This window comes from Somniosus microcephalus, unplaced genomic scaffold, assembly GCF_052327205.1.
Source record: "Somniosus microcephalus isolate GS21.2 unplaced genomic scaffold, FLI_Smic_1.0 unresolved_chr6, whole genome shotgun sequence".
NCBI lineage: Eukaryota > Metazoa > Chordata > Chondrichthyes > Squaliformes > Somniosidae > Somniosus > Somniosus microcephalus.
In genome coordinates, this window is record NW_028225184.1 from 41,917,634 (window position 1) to 41,933,650 (window position 16,017).

General features: G+C 43.9%; 1 pseudogene; it reads right to left on the minus strand.

Moving 5' to 3' along the window:
• Positions 1–14,329: 14,329 nt before the first annotated feature.
• Positions 14,330–15,235, minus strand: LOC147087237 (uncharacterized; annotated as a pseudogene).
• Between the last annotated feature and the right edge of the window lie 782 nt (positions 15,236–16,017).

Below are 16,017 nucleotides of genomic sequence, written 5' to 3' on the forward strand. Positions count from 1 at the left end.
AGGATGTTTCTCCTGGCTGTGCCGTCTAGAAGCAAGGGTCACAGTCCCAGAATAAGTGCTCGGCTATTTAGGACTGAGATGAGGAGAAAATTCTTCACTCAGAGGGTGGTGAATATTTGGAATGCACTACCCCAGAGGGCTGTGGATGCTCAGTCTGTCCAGTATATCCAAGCAAATATCGCTAATTTTTGGAATATTAAGCGAATCAAGGGGTATGGGGATAATGCGGGAAGGTGGGGTTGAGGTCGGAGATCAGCCATGACCTTGTTAAATGCGGATCAGGCTGGAATGGCAGCATGTCCTAATCCTGCTCCTATTTCGTATGTTCTAATGTTCTTAAAATACATGGAGAGATAATATTCCACATTTATCTCGTAAACTATATATTTAGGGGAACATGCAGACACAATGGAAATTCTGTCTTCACAAAGGACGACACAAATAACCACCCAGAGATGGCGGGGAAAATAACATCTAATGAGAGGGAGGAACTGAATGAAACAGTATTTTTCGGGAAATGGTGTTAGGGAAATTGATGGGATTGAAGGCCGATAAATCCCCAAGGCCTGATAATCTATATCCTAGGGTACTTAAGGAAGTGCTCCTAGAAATAATAGATGCATTGCTGGTCATCTTACAAATTTCTATAGATTCTGGAACATTTCCCATGGATTGGAGGGTAGCTAATGTTACCCCAAATGTTCAGTACTGCGGCAAACAGTAACAGCAGTTAGTTGTGAAGACGGAAGGCTGCGGTTTCAACTCGAAGGAGCTACAGTTGAAAGAAAGAGGAACTGAGCTGCTCACAGAAAGAACAGTGTCTCAGATCCAAAGTCAGATCTAAAATACATTGAGAGTAATATCCACTGACTGTTAATGTTTTTCTGCTCCTTCTCTCTCCATACATCCTGAATTATAGAATCATTGAAGCGGAAGGCACTGGAAGCTATTCGGCCCATCGTGTCTGTGCTGGCCGGAAATGATTTTCCTTTGTATACTGGACACGTTCCTGTTCTGCTCCACAAATAAGCCAGCGTTACAGAACCGACTGAAGAACTTTTAGTTCAACTGATATCTTTGTGAACCCTCAAACCTCATCAGCTGATATTGTGCATTATCAGACACTAAACTAACCTTTTTCGTTCAATTAATATAATCTTCCCCCTCCCCTTTGTGAAGGCAGCGGCTCAACCTGGAACACCTTTGTAAGGCCGACGCATTTCTGTTTTGCCCTTGCGTAGAGTGGACACTTTTCATATCTAAGCACAGACTCTGTGTGTCCGTGAACAGTCTGATTACAGAATGTGTAATCATGGAACCTGACAGTGTCCTCAGTGGACATCGACTAATCAACACTGTGCACCGGGGCCAAGAGGTAATGATCAGCAGCGGGAACTTTACTTCTCTCTAACTCACAGTGTCCTCAGTGGATATCCACTAATCAGCACTGTAAACAGGGGCCACGAGGTAACGATCAGCAGCGGGAACTCTCTCTACTTCTCTCTACGCACTAAATCCCCCACCTTTCCCAAAAACTGATACCACTTGCACTCTCTCAATTTTACCTACGGAGAATTCTGCACAAGCATGTAACGGCTCCGACAGCTTTCCAATCTAAAGTGGTCCACACAACACTAGGAGCTGCTTTACTCCACTGAGTTACCGGAGACCGGTCACCGCCGGACTCAGTCCCACTCTCCCGCTTATATATTGCCCACTCAGTTACCTCACAGTCCCGGAATGCAGTAACTTAGGTATAAAATTCTTCACGACTCAGCAAACAGCATTAAAAAGGCGGCTCTGTCCATGTTACAGTGTCAGTTAATTTGAGACATGAGAGCTGTAAGGAACAGCGACTGAGTCTCTTGCACCACCTCGCAGAAGATGATACCCAGAAGTTTGAAGACAATGAGAGCGGAAAGAGATGCTGGGAGGAAGTGAGGTGGTCGCCACAATTAAAGCAACTGCACTGAGTTTTTGTACTTGCTGGATTGCAAGATGGATTGGAACCTTGCAGGGTCCAACGTGACAACATTTGAATATTAGACACTAATCACCGCAAACACAAATCAGGATGGTTGTAAAACAGGCTACCAAATCTCTACTGCCCATTTCCACCCGGCGGTGTGACAATTCACCGCATACAATTTACTAAAATGCTCTTCCCTGAAAGACGTTACTTATCCAGTTGACTTTTTTGACCTCCCGCTTGTTTCCTGATCACTTTCCTGCCGCTAGCCCATCAACTGCCCCAGTTTAAGATTCAGTTTCCTAACCTGTTACAGTGGGATTATGAATTCATCACCTCTGGGCAGCTGGTCGTCTGGGATTGACAATACAGAATAACGACATGTTTACCTCTAAAATAGAAACATAGAAAAATTACGACACAGAAGGAGGCCATTCGTCCCATCGTATCCGTGCTACCCAGCCTAATCCCACCTAGCAGCACTCGGTCCGTAGCCCTGAAGGTTACCTCTCTTCAAGTGCACATACAAGTACTTTTTAAATGGGATGAGGATTTCTGCCTCTACCACCCTTTCAGTCTGTGAGTTCCAGACTCCCCCGCACCCTCTGGGTAAATAAAAAATCCGCATCTCGACTCTAATCATTCAATCAAGTACTTTAAGTTCCCCCCCCTGGTTCTTGAACCCTCCTCTAAGTGAATTAGTTCCTTCCTAGCCACTCTTGCTAGGCCCCTTATAATTTTATACATTTCAATTAAATCTCCCATCAGCCTCCTCTGTTCCAAGGAAAACTACCCCAGCCTATCCAAACTTTCCTCATAGCTAAAGTTTTCCAATACTGGAAATATCCTCGTAAATCTCCTCTGCAACCTCTCCAGTGCAATTACATCCTTCGTGCAATGTGGTGACCAGAACTGCCCACAGCTCGCAAGCTATGGCAGAACCAGTGTTGTATTCAGTTATAGGATAACTTTCCTACTCTTATATTGAAGGCCTCGGCTAATAAAGGAACGCATTATCTACGCCATTTATAACTACTTTATTGACCTGTCCTGCTACCTTTAAGGATCTGTTGACATACACTCCAAAGTCCCTCTGTTCCTGCACTCCTCTCTGTATCCTCCCATTAACTGTGCCTTTATGGCAGTCCCCAAATGCATTGACTCACAATTTTCCAGTTGAATTCCATTTGCCACATTTCTGCTGATCTGACCATTTCATCATATCTTCCTCCAGTCTAAAGCTTTCCTACTCATTGCTAACCAAACGGTCAATTCTTGTATCATCGACAAATGTATTTATCATGCCCCCTTCATTTAAGTCTAACTCATTAATTTATACCACAAAAAGTAAATGATCGAGAACCGAGCCCTGTGGATCCCCACTGGAAACAGCTTACCAGTCGCAAAAACACCCCTCACCCATTACCCCTTGCTTCCTGCCACTGCGTCAATTTTGAACCTAGTTTGCCTCTCTCCCTTGGATCCCATGGGCTATTACATTTTTAATGAGCCTGCCATGTGGGACCTTGTCAAAAGCCTGCTAAAATCTATGTAGACAACGTCAAATTCACTGCCCTCATCGACCCTCCTTGTTACCTTCTCAAAGAATTATATGAAGTTAGTCAGATACGGCTTTCCTTAATAAATCCATGCTGACTGTCGTTGATTACTCTCTGTCTTTCTAATTGAAGGTTGATACTGCCTCGAGAATTGATTCCAGTAATTTGCCCACCACCGAGGTTAAGCTAACTGGCCCTTAATTGCTCGGTTTAACCCTTCCCCCCTTTTTAAATACAGATACAACATTAGCAGTCCTCCGATCCTCTGGCACCACTCCTGTAGCCTGGGAGAATGGTCAGAGCCTCCGCATTTTCCTCCCTTGCTTCCTTTAATCGGCTCGGATATACTTCATCCAGCTCTGGCGATTTATCTGTTTTAGGGATGCGAAACCCATTAATATTTCCTCTCTCTGTTTATCATCTCCAATATTTCACTATTTTACTCTTTAAATTCAATGCCGGTATCGTCCCCCTCTTTTGCGAGGACAGCTGCAAAGTTTTCATTAAGTACCTTACCCATATCTTGCGCCTCCACACAAGGATCACCATTTTGGTCCCTGATAGACCCTACTCGCTCTTTAGTTACCCTCTGCTCTTTATGTAATTATACAAAATCTTTGGGTTTCCTTTATTTCTACTTGCCAGTTTTTTTAATGCCTTCTTTTTGCTTTCGTAATTTCCTTCTTAATGTCATCCCTACATTGTATATATTCTTCTTGACTTTCTATAGTATTGAGCTGGTGATATCTGATATAGGCTTCCTGTTTTTGTCTCACCTTACCCTGTTTGCACCTTGTCATCCAGGGGGCTCTAAATCTGGCAGTTGTTCCCTTTTTCTTTGTTCACCTTGAAATCCCTGTATCTCCCTCTTGAATGCCTTCACTGCTCTGACACTGATTTAGCTTCAAGTGACTGTTTCCAGTCCACTTTTGCTAAATCACTTCTCAACATAGAGAATTGGTCTTCACCCAATTTAAAACACTTTCTCCTGTTTTCTTCTTTGTCCTTTCCACAATTGTGCTAAACCTAACTGAATGATGATCATTAGCACCAATATGCGCACCCACTGATACTCCTTCCAGCTGCCCAGCTTCATTCAGTAAAACTGAACAGAGAACTTCCCCCTCTTCACCTATTAACCTGGTAGTATCCCAGTTAATTATTGTGGTAATTGAAATTCACCATTATTACTGCTTCCTGCTTCTGAACTTGTCAGCCATTTGCTTAGCAATTTACACTTCTATCTCCTTGGGTCGAGGCCTTCCCCGCTAAGAGGAATACAGCCGAAGCAGCTGCGAAAATCCTAGCGATGGAAGTCATTCCCCGATGGGGGGTGCCTTACCAGAGATTCCGACCAGGGAACCCCCTTCACCGGCATGGCCATGAAACAGGCTTTAGCCCTCCTGGGGGTTCGACAACGGTTCCACATCCCTTACCATCCACAATCCTCAGGAATGGTGCAACGGATGAGCCGTACTTTAAAACAGTCTGTGACTGAGGACAATTTACAGACCGGAAAGGGTTGGCACATTCCTCCCCCCCATTCCTTGGGGCATACGAGCCACGCCGACCAAAGGCACTGCCTTAACCCCGTTCGAACTAATGACTGGACGAGCTATGCTGTTACCCCAAGATGCACCCCCTCAGGGTATGGGGGACACTTCCCAATTCCAGACAAATCTCCTGACATATCTATGCCTGATCAATGAGACCAATCAGGATAGATACTTTCGGGTTCAACACTTACAGGAGGCAGATGATGCCAAAATACAAAGGGGAATTTAGGAAGCGCCCCCTCGGGTTGGACAGTGGGTGGTGGTTCAGCGACCGGTTCGAGGTACCTTTGAGCCCCGGTGGGATGGGCCCTTCCAGATCCTCCTAAGTACAGGAACCTCCGTTTGCCTACAGGAAACATTTGATGTAAGATAGAGACACTGGAGCCAGTCCAAGCCGGTGATGGAGCCCGGGGAAGATATTCGCCAATCTCTTGGGGACCCTATGATTAAAAGGCAATAATAACGAAATAATAACCTGTCTTTTCTCCCCTATATTTGATCCGGACCGGATTTCGAAGGACGAAGTCGATTCTTCGGGTCGCTATTTTACCTGTCTCTTTCTTACAGATGTGCGGGCCTGACCTCATTACTGTCACCACTTCTGGGGTTGTTGAACTTTCGACGGTCCAGTTTATTGACTTAACCGGAGATCCTGCGAACTCTCACTACTATACAACTCTAACCTTCCTCGGAACTCATCCTTTCACTCGAGAGTTCCGATTATCTCCCTTTTGTGGTTGGACTACCGGACCCCGCGTTCTACATCCCAACAGAACTCAGAATCTTTTATTAACCCTACTCAGCCAGAGGAGATACACCGGTTCTGCGACACAGCTGCTCTTTGGGAACCGCTGGTGAGGGACTAGAGGACATTCCCGAATGGATATTCAGCCCTTTTAGAGGCCCTCCTGCCTCTGAAGGAGGACAGTGCAACCTGTATTCTTACATTCCCGTCCGACGGCTCCTAATTCTCACCGAATTATGATAAGTCAATTAAGTTACATTGAGCCACTGTTGCACGTCCACCGCCTCCACCTCAACGCCACGTATGAAGTAGCCTCAATATGAGAGTTTGCCAATTCCGAGCCATGGTATGGGTATATCACACGCAGGTCGAATGCAAACCAGACGGGGTTCGGGAGCTGGGTTTCATTTTGGCCGTCCCAGTGATGACACCGGAGACACAAGGGCGGGCGGTATATCAGGTACAAAATATTTGTATACTAAAAGATGGCATACATATATCTTACAACAATATGTTACCTTACACAGTGATAGTGAAATGAAACTGGATGGGTACCAAGCTGGAAGGATGTGTCTCCAGAGATGCCATCATCATATGCCTGCATGCAATCAGCCAAAGCCCGCAAGCCCAATGTGGTTCATTAACACAGGCATGGAGATTAATTGCACCATGGAGGCATTGGATGCAGCCTCAAAACCAACCCAGATGGCATACGCCGGCAAAGATGAATACTGTGTAACACCGACTTGGAGACGTTTGAATATGCCAATCTAACTTGCGACATCCCCAGTACAGAGTTCTGCTTCACACCAGCAGTTCCAGTACGGATTGGACATGAGTAGTTGGTGATCATACACCAGTTTAATATTATCTCTCTTCAGGTGCCTGAAGACATCAAGTATGGATTGTGGAACTACATCAACACCTTTGAGTATCCTATACCCCTACTGCACGAGCACCTGAGGCAATTACGGAAGGAGATACGGATCTCCCAAAAGGTGTAATATACTCTGCAACAACGGAACATGGATTTGAAGAAAGACATCGACGCGATCAAGGTGACCACGTGGGTGGATGACATTTGGGACTGGGGACGAAATATACAGATCCATCCATGGATCCGACTGATTTCACATGTATTAGTCGTGGTGCAGTTAGTGATTGTCCTGATCTTGTTATGTATGACATGCAGGAAATGTAAACGGACTCGGGCGAAACAAATTGCAAAACAAGTGGTTAAAACTGGTAATGCTTGTACTGCTCCTACTCCAAGCGTTTCAGATGATGACTTTAACAACTTGTTGGAAAAATCATGTGTATGAATAATGAAGCAATCATATAATGAATCAGGGAATGACTAAATATTAATTTTACTCATCTGATGCATATCTGGTGACTCGACGGGTGGCCACCCCGACAGGATTCACACTATACCATATGCAACAAATGTGCGGCCTACCTGGAATAGCCAAAGGCCTGGGGGGGAAGTATAGAACAAATTGGGGGGGTGGTTACAGGAAAACCTTCATCATTCGTGCTATTTGATCTGGGAAAACGTATATGCATTTCTGACATACTGTAAACCCAGCAGCTTATCAGATTATCGTAGCGTAGAGAGCACACTCTCCAACCCCGCTTTAAGCTCCTTTTCCGGGGTTTGGATGGGGGAACTGAAAGGTTCAGCTTGTTCCCAATGAATTCTGGGATACTTGACTATGTTAACCCCCGATTTAGCCATAGTGTAGGTTTAGCTGACTGAAGCACATTTGCAGACTGCAAGATGCCATTTACTTATCAAACATCGGAATGTTTGTGTTCACAGCCTCAGTAGAGCCATTGTCTAAACAAGGCCTGTCCACCCAGGAGAAAAGGGTGCAATTAACAACGAAAATTGTTCCAATCACAGGGTACATGAATCACTGCGGCCTGTATCCATCCTGCTTGTTCGACAGTTAATATTAACATATATTTTCTCTAACTATAAACTATGCCGACAACGGGGAAGAGATAACAGCAGGAATGTGGGGAGTAGGATGAAACAACTAACATCTGTGACTGGCATGGTCAGAGGGTGCCCGAGTTCAAGGGGTGGGCACGTCAGTTGAGTGACTAACCACATAAACCAATAAACAGTAACTGCTGTGACACAATTTGTACATGTACACCCCCATTCTGTAGTAGGTGGGCGTTGCTTATAGAAATGTATAACTTGAATGAACCGCTCTTTGTCACTCGAGAGTGCACCCCTAGCTTGAGGAAGCTGGGTGGCTCTCCCTTGTGCACAAGTCTTTTGGTTGTTTTAATAAATTCTGAACCTGTCCTCAATTCCGCCTCCATCTGTGTTTTCTCAATATTCGAATCGAACCCCATTGCAATGTTCTATGGCACTGCAACTGACGGTACTATTGCAGAGAAATTCCTTTGCAATGTTCTATTGCATTGCAAATTCCTTTTAAATAGCAAAGTGATATTCCATTGCAAAGTTTTCTTCATTGCAAATGACGATCATATTGCAAGGCGTTATTCCATTTCAATGTTCTATTATATTGCTAATGACTGCTGTATTGCAAAGTGATGTTCCATAGTAAAGTCCTATTGCATTGCAAATGACGATCATATTTCCAAGCGATATTCAATTGCAATATGCTTTTGCATTGCAAATGACGATCATATTACAATACGATATTCAATTGCTATGTGCTATTGTACTGCAAATGTCTATTTTATTGCAAAGTGTTATTCCATTGCAATGTTCAATTGCATTGCAAATGAATATTATATTGCAAAGTGACATTTCATTGCAATGTTCTATTGAACTGCAAAAGACATTCATATTGCAAACTGATACTCCATTGCAAAGTTCCATTTCACTGCAATGACTATTCTGTTATAAAGACATATTCTAATGCAATGTTCTATTGCATTGCAAATGACGATTGTTTTGCAGTGATATTCCATTGCATTCTTCTGCTGCAATGTAAATGACTACTATGTTGCAAACTGCAATTCCATTGCAATGAGATATTGCATTGCAAATTATTATAAAATTGCAAGTTAAAATTCCATTGCACTGTCTATTGCATTGCAAAAGAATATTATATTGCAAAGTGAAGTTCCATTGCAATGTTCTATGGCATTGCTAATGACTATTATATTGCAAACAGATATTCCCTTGCAATGTTCCATTGCATTGCAATAATTATTATATTGCAAATTGATATGCCATTGCAATGTTCTATTGCACTGCAACTGATGGAAGTATTGTACTGAAATTCCATTGCAATATGTTATTGCACTGCAAATTGCTATTATATTGGAAAGTGATATACCACTGCAATGTGTTATTCATTGTAGATGGCGATTATATTGCAAGGCGATATTCCATTTCAGTTTGCAATTGCATTGCAAAAGACTATTATATTGCAAACTATTATTCCATTGCAATGTTCCATTGCACTGCAATGACTATTCTGTTGTAAAGAAATATTCTATTCCAATGATCTGTTGCATTTCAAATGCCGATTGTTTTGCATTGATATTCAATTGCAATGTTCTGTTGCAGTGCAAATAACTACTATGTTGCAAAGTGCTATTCCAATACAAAGTCCTATTGCATTGCAAATGAATATAATATTGCAAATTAAAATTCGATTGCAATGTTCTATTGCATTCCAAATGAATATTATAGAGCAAAGTTATATTCCGTTGCAATGTTCTACCATATTGCAAGTTACTAATAAATTGCAAAGCGATATTCAAGTTCAATGTTCTATTACATTGCAAATGACGATCACATTTCAAGGCAATACCCCATTGCAATGTGCAATTGCATTGCAACAGACTAAAATCTTGCAAAGTGATATTCCATTGCAATGTTCTATTACATTGCAAATGATGTTTATATTGCAGCGATATTCTATTGCAATGTGGTATTGCATTGCAAGTTAAATTAAAATTGCAAGTTGATATTCCATTGTAATGTTAAATTGCATTGCAAATGACTATTATATTGCAAAGTGATGTGCCATTGCAAAGTCCGATTGCATTGCAAATGATGATCATATTGCAAAGTGATATTCCATTGTAACGTGGTAGTGCATTGCAAATGAATAAAATATTGCTAGTTAAATTTCCATTGCAATATTCTGTTGCATTGCAAATGGCTATTAATTTGCAAAGTGATATTCCCTTTCAATATGCTTTGCATTGCAAATGACTATTATACTGCAAAGAGATATTCCATTGCAATGTTCTACTGCACAGCAAATGCCATCATATTGCAAATCGCTATCCTATTGCAATGTGCTATTGCCTTGCAAATGACTATTATATTTGAAGTGATATTCCACTGCAATGTTCTATTGCATTTCAAATGACGATTATATTGCAGTTATATTCCATTGCAATGCTCTGCTGCATTTCAATTCACGACTATGTTGCAAACTCATATTTCATTGCAATGGCCTACTACATTGCAAATGGCGATCATATTGCAGTGATATATTACATTGCAATGTGCTATTATATTGCAAATGACTATTATATTGCAAAGTGATATTCCACTGCAATAATCTATTGCGCTGCAAATGACATTTGTATTGCAAACTGATATTCCAATGCAATGTTGCATTCATAGAGTCATAGAGTCATAGAGTTATACAGCACAGAAAGAGGCCCTTCGGCCCATCGTGTCTGTGCCATCCATCAAGCCCTGTCCAATCTAATCCCATTTTCCAGCATTTGGTCCATAGCCTTGTATGCAATGGCATTTCAAGTGCTCATCCAAATGCTTCTTGAATGTTGTGAGGGTTCCTGCCTCTACCACCCTTTCAGGCAGTGAGTTCCAGACTCCAACCACCCTCCGGGTGAAAAAGTTCCTCCTCAAATACCCTCTAAACCTCCTGCCCCTTACCTTCAATCTATGCCCCCTTGTTATTGACCCCCCTACTAAGGGGAAAAGTTCCTCTTTTTCTACCCTATCTATGCCCCTAATCATTTTGTACACCTCAATCAGGTCCCCCCTCAGCCTTCTTTGCTCCAAGGAAAACAACCCCAGCCTGTTTAGTCTTTCTTCATAGCTGAGGCGCTCCATCCCAGGTAACATCCTGTTGAATCTTCTCTGCACCCTCTCCAAAGCAATCACATCCTTCCTATAGTGAGGTGACCAGAACTGCACACAGTACTCCAGCCGTGGCCTTAACAGCGTTTTGTACAGCTCCATCATAACCTCCCTGCTCTTATATTCTATGCCTCGGCTAATGAAGGCAAGTATCCCATATGCCTTTTTAACCACCTTATCTACCTGTTCTGCTGCCTTCAGGGATCTATGTACATGTACACCAAGGTCCCTCTGACTCTCTGTACTTCCTAGCGTCCTACCACTCATTGTGTATTCCCTTGCCTTATTTGTCCATCCAAAATGCATCACCTCGCAATTTTCAGGGTTAAATTCCATTTGCCACTTTTCCGCCCATCCAACCAACCCGTTTATGTCATCCTGTAGCCTAACGCTTTCCTCCTCGCAATTTACCACTCCACCAATTTTCCTGTCATCTGCGAACTTACTGATCATACCTTTTACATTCTCATCCAAATCATTTATGTAGATCACAAACAGCAAGGGCCCAGCACCGATCCCTGAGGTACCCCTCTGGACACAGGCTTCCGGTCACTAATGCAACCTTCGACCATCACCCTCTGCCTCCTGCCACTCAGCCAGTTTAGGATCCAACATGCCAAGGCACCCTGGATCCCATAGGCTCTTACCTTCTTGACCAGTCTCCTATGCAGGACTTTGTCAAAAGCCTTATCGCAGTCCATGTATACCACATCCACAGCACTTCCCTCATCCACACACCTAGTCACCCCCTCGAAATATTCAATCAGATTGATCAGACATGATTTACCCTTGACAAAGCCATGCTGACTATTCCCGATTAATACTTGCCTCTCCAATTGGAGGCTAATTTTGTCCCTCAGAAATTTTTCCAATAATTTCCCTACCACAGATGTTAGGCTCACTGGCCTGTAATTCCCTGGTTTATCCCTGCTACCCTTCTTGAATAATGGTACTGTGTTAGCTGTTCTCCAGTCCTCTGGTACATCCCCTGTGGCCAGAGAGGTTTTGAAAATTTGTGTCAGAGCCCCTGCAATCTCCTCCTTTGCCTCACACAGCAGCCTGTGATACATCTCATCCGGGCCTGGGGATTTATCCACTTTTTGGCCTGCTAAAACCGCTGGTACCTCCTCCCTCTCGATGCTAATATGTTCAAGTATATCACAGTCCCCTTGCCCTATTTCTATGTCTACATCGTCTTTCTCCATAGTGAACACAGATGCAAAAAATTCAGTTAAAACCCTGCCTACATCATCAGGCTCTACACAAAGATTGCCACTTTCGTCCCTAATGGGCCCTTCCCTTTCCCTGGTTATCCTCTTGCCCTTAATATACTTATAAAACATCTTAGGATTTTCCTTTATTTTGCTCGCCAGTGTTATTTCATGGCCTTCCTCGCTCTCCTAATTTCTTTTTGAAGTATGCCCCTCCACTTTTTATACTCCTCTAGGGCTTCCTCCATGTTTAGTCTTTTGTAACTGCCAAAAGCCCCCCTTTTTTTCCTAATGCATTTTTGTATATCCCTTGTCATCCAAGGTTCCCTTTGCTTGTTGGTCCCACCCTTGACCTTTATGGGAACATGTTGGCGTTGTACTCTTTCTATTTCCCTTCTGAAAGTCTCCCTCTGCTTTGATGTGGATTTTCCTATAAGTAGCTGCTCCCAGTCCACTTTGGCCAGATCCTGCCTTATCATATTAAAATCGGCCTTCCCCCAATTTAGAACCCTTCTTTCCAGGCCGTCTTTGTCTTTTTCCATGACCACCTTAAATCTCACCGAATTATGGTCACTGTCGCCAGAAAGCTCTCCTATTGACACTTCCACCACTTGCCCGGCTACATTCCCTAGAATTAGGTCCAGTACCGCCCCCTCACTTGTAGGACTTTCTACATGTTGGCTCAAAAAGCTCTCCTGGTTGCACTTTAAGAATTCTGCACCCTCTAAGCCTTTCACACTCTGACTATCCCAATTAATATTGGGGAAGTTGAAATACCCCACTATTATTACCCTATTATTTTCGCACTTCTCTGAGATTTGCCTACATATCTGTTCCTCTATCTCCCCCTGACTGTTTGGGGGCCTATAGTACACTCCCAGCAAAGTGCTTGCCCCCTTTTTGTTTTTAAGTTCTACCCATATGGTCTCATTAGAGGAACCCGCTAATATATCATCCTGTGGCGCTCCCAACGGTTGTCTTTTACATTGAGATACATACATAATTCCCTTTAACTTAACTTATTTATGTATGTATAACTTACCTAACTGTATGTACTTAATTTACTTATTGTATAACTTACCAGTTAGGGCTGTTGCCTCTTTAAATTACCTGTTGGGCCGTTGCCCCTTTAAGAGGCGACCTAACGCGCTGACATCACGCATCACGTGACGCATGTGCGTCGGCCGCCGACCTAACGCACTGACATCACACGACGCATGCGCATTGGCCGCCGGCCCTATTCGGAATTCCAAGACGGCCGCCGGCATAGCCCGGCCTATCGAGACTTCGGCTGCATTAGTCGGCAAGCGGGAGCGAAGGGATTCTCCGCTCCCGCGGCAAGTACTGGCACAGCCCGGCCTAGTAACCTCGGTCTCAAAGGCCAGCCTCCATAACGGGGAGATGCACTGACAGCGGCGCAGGTCACGTGAATGCCTAAGCGCACGTGAATGTGCTGACATCATGACGTGGTCACGTGACGTCGGGAATATAGAGCCGAGTGTGAGGAGGTCATGAGGCTCCCCACACGCTCCCCACGCGACTGGGAATGCAGTCCTTGTGGATTCCCCGCTGGGACAAGGTCTACAACATGGTGCTCCTGCAGTCAACCATCTTACCTGCTATCTTACCTACCGTAAGACCTACAACGTGGTGTTCCTGCAGTCAGTCACCTTACCTGCTACCTTATCTGCTGTAATTATCTTGTGATCTACAATATGGTACTCTTGCAGTCAGCCATCTTACCTGCTACCTTACCTGCTGTATTATCCTGTTCTGGTAAATAAACAACTTATTTATAGTTCGTCGAAGCTAAACTCTTTTATATAGTGGCGATTAACACGAACCACTACAATCCCTCCTTACAGCAGTAATTGACTCCTTAATTAATATTGCAACACCCCCCCCTTTTACACCCCCCTCTGTCTCGCCTGAAGAATCTATACCCCGGAATATTGAGCTGCCAGTCCTGACCCTCCCTCAACCATGTCTCCGTGATAGCAACAATATCGTACTCCCATGTGTTCAACAACAACTTCAGTTCATCCACCTTATTTGCAAGACTCCTTGCATTAAAATAAATGCCTTCCAGCCTTGCCATATTCCCTTTTTCCTTCACATATTTGCTCTGCCTTCCCAGTTGACTTGTTTTTCCTCCGTATTTGGCTGTAAGTCACCTGTACTTTAGCTCCACTCTGTATCCCATCCCCCTGCCAAGTTAGTTTAAACCTCCCCCAACAGTGCTAGCAAACCTCCCAGTAAGGATATTGGTCCCCCTCTGGTTCAGGTGTAAACCGTCCGACTTGTACAAGTCCCACCTTTCACAGAAGCAAACCCAGTGATCCAGGAAACTAAAGCCCTCCCTCCTGCACCATCCCTTTAGCCACGCATTCATCTGTTCTACCTTCCTATTCCTATACTCACTAGCACATGGCACCGGGAGTAATCCAGAGATTACAACCTTTGAGGTCCTGCTCTTTAACCTTCTACCAAGCTCCCTAAATACTTGCTGCAGGACCTCATCCCTCTTTTTACCAATGTCGTTGGTACCAATGTGGAACACCATCTCTGGCTGTTTGCCCTCCCCCTCCAGAATGCCCTGCAGCTGCTCAGTGACATCCTTGACCCTGGCACCAGGGAGGCAACAAAACATCCTGGATTCACGTCTATGGCCACAGAAACGCCTATCTGTTCCCCTTACTATAGAATCCCCTACCACTATTGCTCTCCCACTCTTTATCCTCCCTTCCTGGGCAGCAGGAGCATCCCCAGTGCCACAAAGTTGCCTGCTGCTGCCTTCCAATGGTACGTCATCCCCCCCAACAGTATCCAAAGCAGTATACCTGGATGAAAGTGGGATGGCCATAGGGGTCCCCTGCAATACCAGCCTGTTTCTTTTGTTCCGCCTGGTGGTCACCGATTTCCCTACTGCCTGTGCAGCCCTACCCTGCGGTGTGACCAACTCACTGTATGAGTCATTTGCAACCCTCTCAGCATCATGAATGCTCCACAAACCATCCACCCGCAGCTCCAGCGCCCCAAGACGGCCCGTTAGTAGCTGCAGCAGGATACATTGCATTGCAAATGATTATTATATTGCTGTGATCATCCATTGCAATGTTCTGCTGCATTACAATTAACTACTATGTTGCAAAGTGATATTCCATTGCAATGGCCTATTGCATTGCAAATGCGATCATATTGCTGGGCGATATTCCATTGCAATGAGCTATTGTATTGCAAATAATTTTATATTGCAAGCTAATACTCCATTTCAATGTCATATTACATTGTAAATGATTGTTACATTGCAAAACAATATTCCATTGCAATATTATTTTGCATTGGAAATGACTATTAGATTGTAAACTGATATTCCATTGCAATATTCTATTGCATTGCAAATTACGGTCATGATCCAAGTCAACATTCCATTGCAATATGCTACTGTATGGCAGCTGACTACTATACTGCCAAGCAATATTCCATTGCAATATTCTATTGCAATTCAAATGACGATTGCCTCACAGCGCCAGGGACCCGGGTTCGAATCCGGCCTCGGGCGACTGTCTGTGTGGAGTTTGCACATTCTCCCCGTGTTTGCGTGGGTTTCCTCCGGGTGCTCCGGTTTCCTCCCACAGTCCAAAAATATGCGAGTTAGGTTGATTGGCTATGACAAATTGACCCTTAGTGTTAGGGGGATTAAATATGTGGGGTTACGGGGATAGGGTGGGATATGTGTTGGTGTAGGGGTTACGGGGATCAGGTGGGATATGTGTCGGTGCAGGCTCGATGGGCCGAAATGGCCTCTATCTGCACTGTGGGGTTTTCTGTGATTCTGTGATTCTGTGTTTCTGTGAT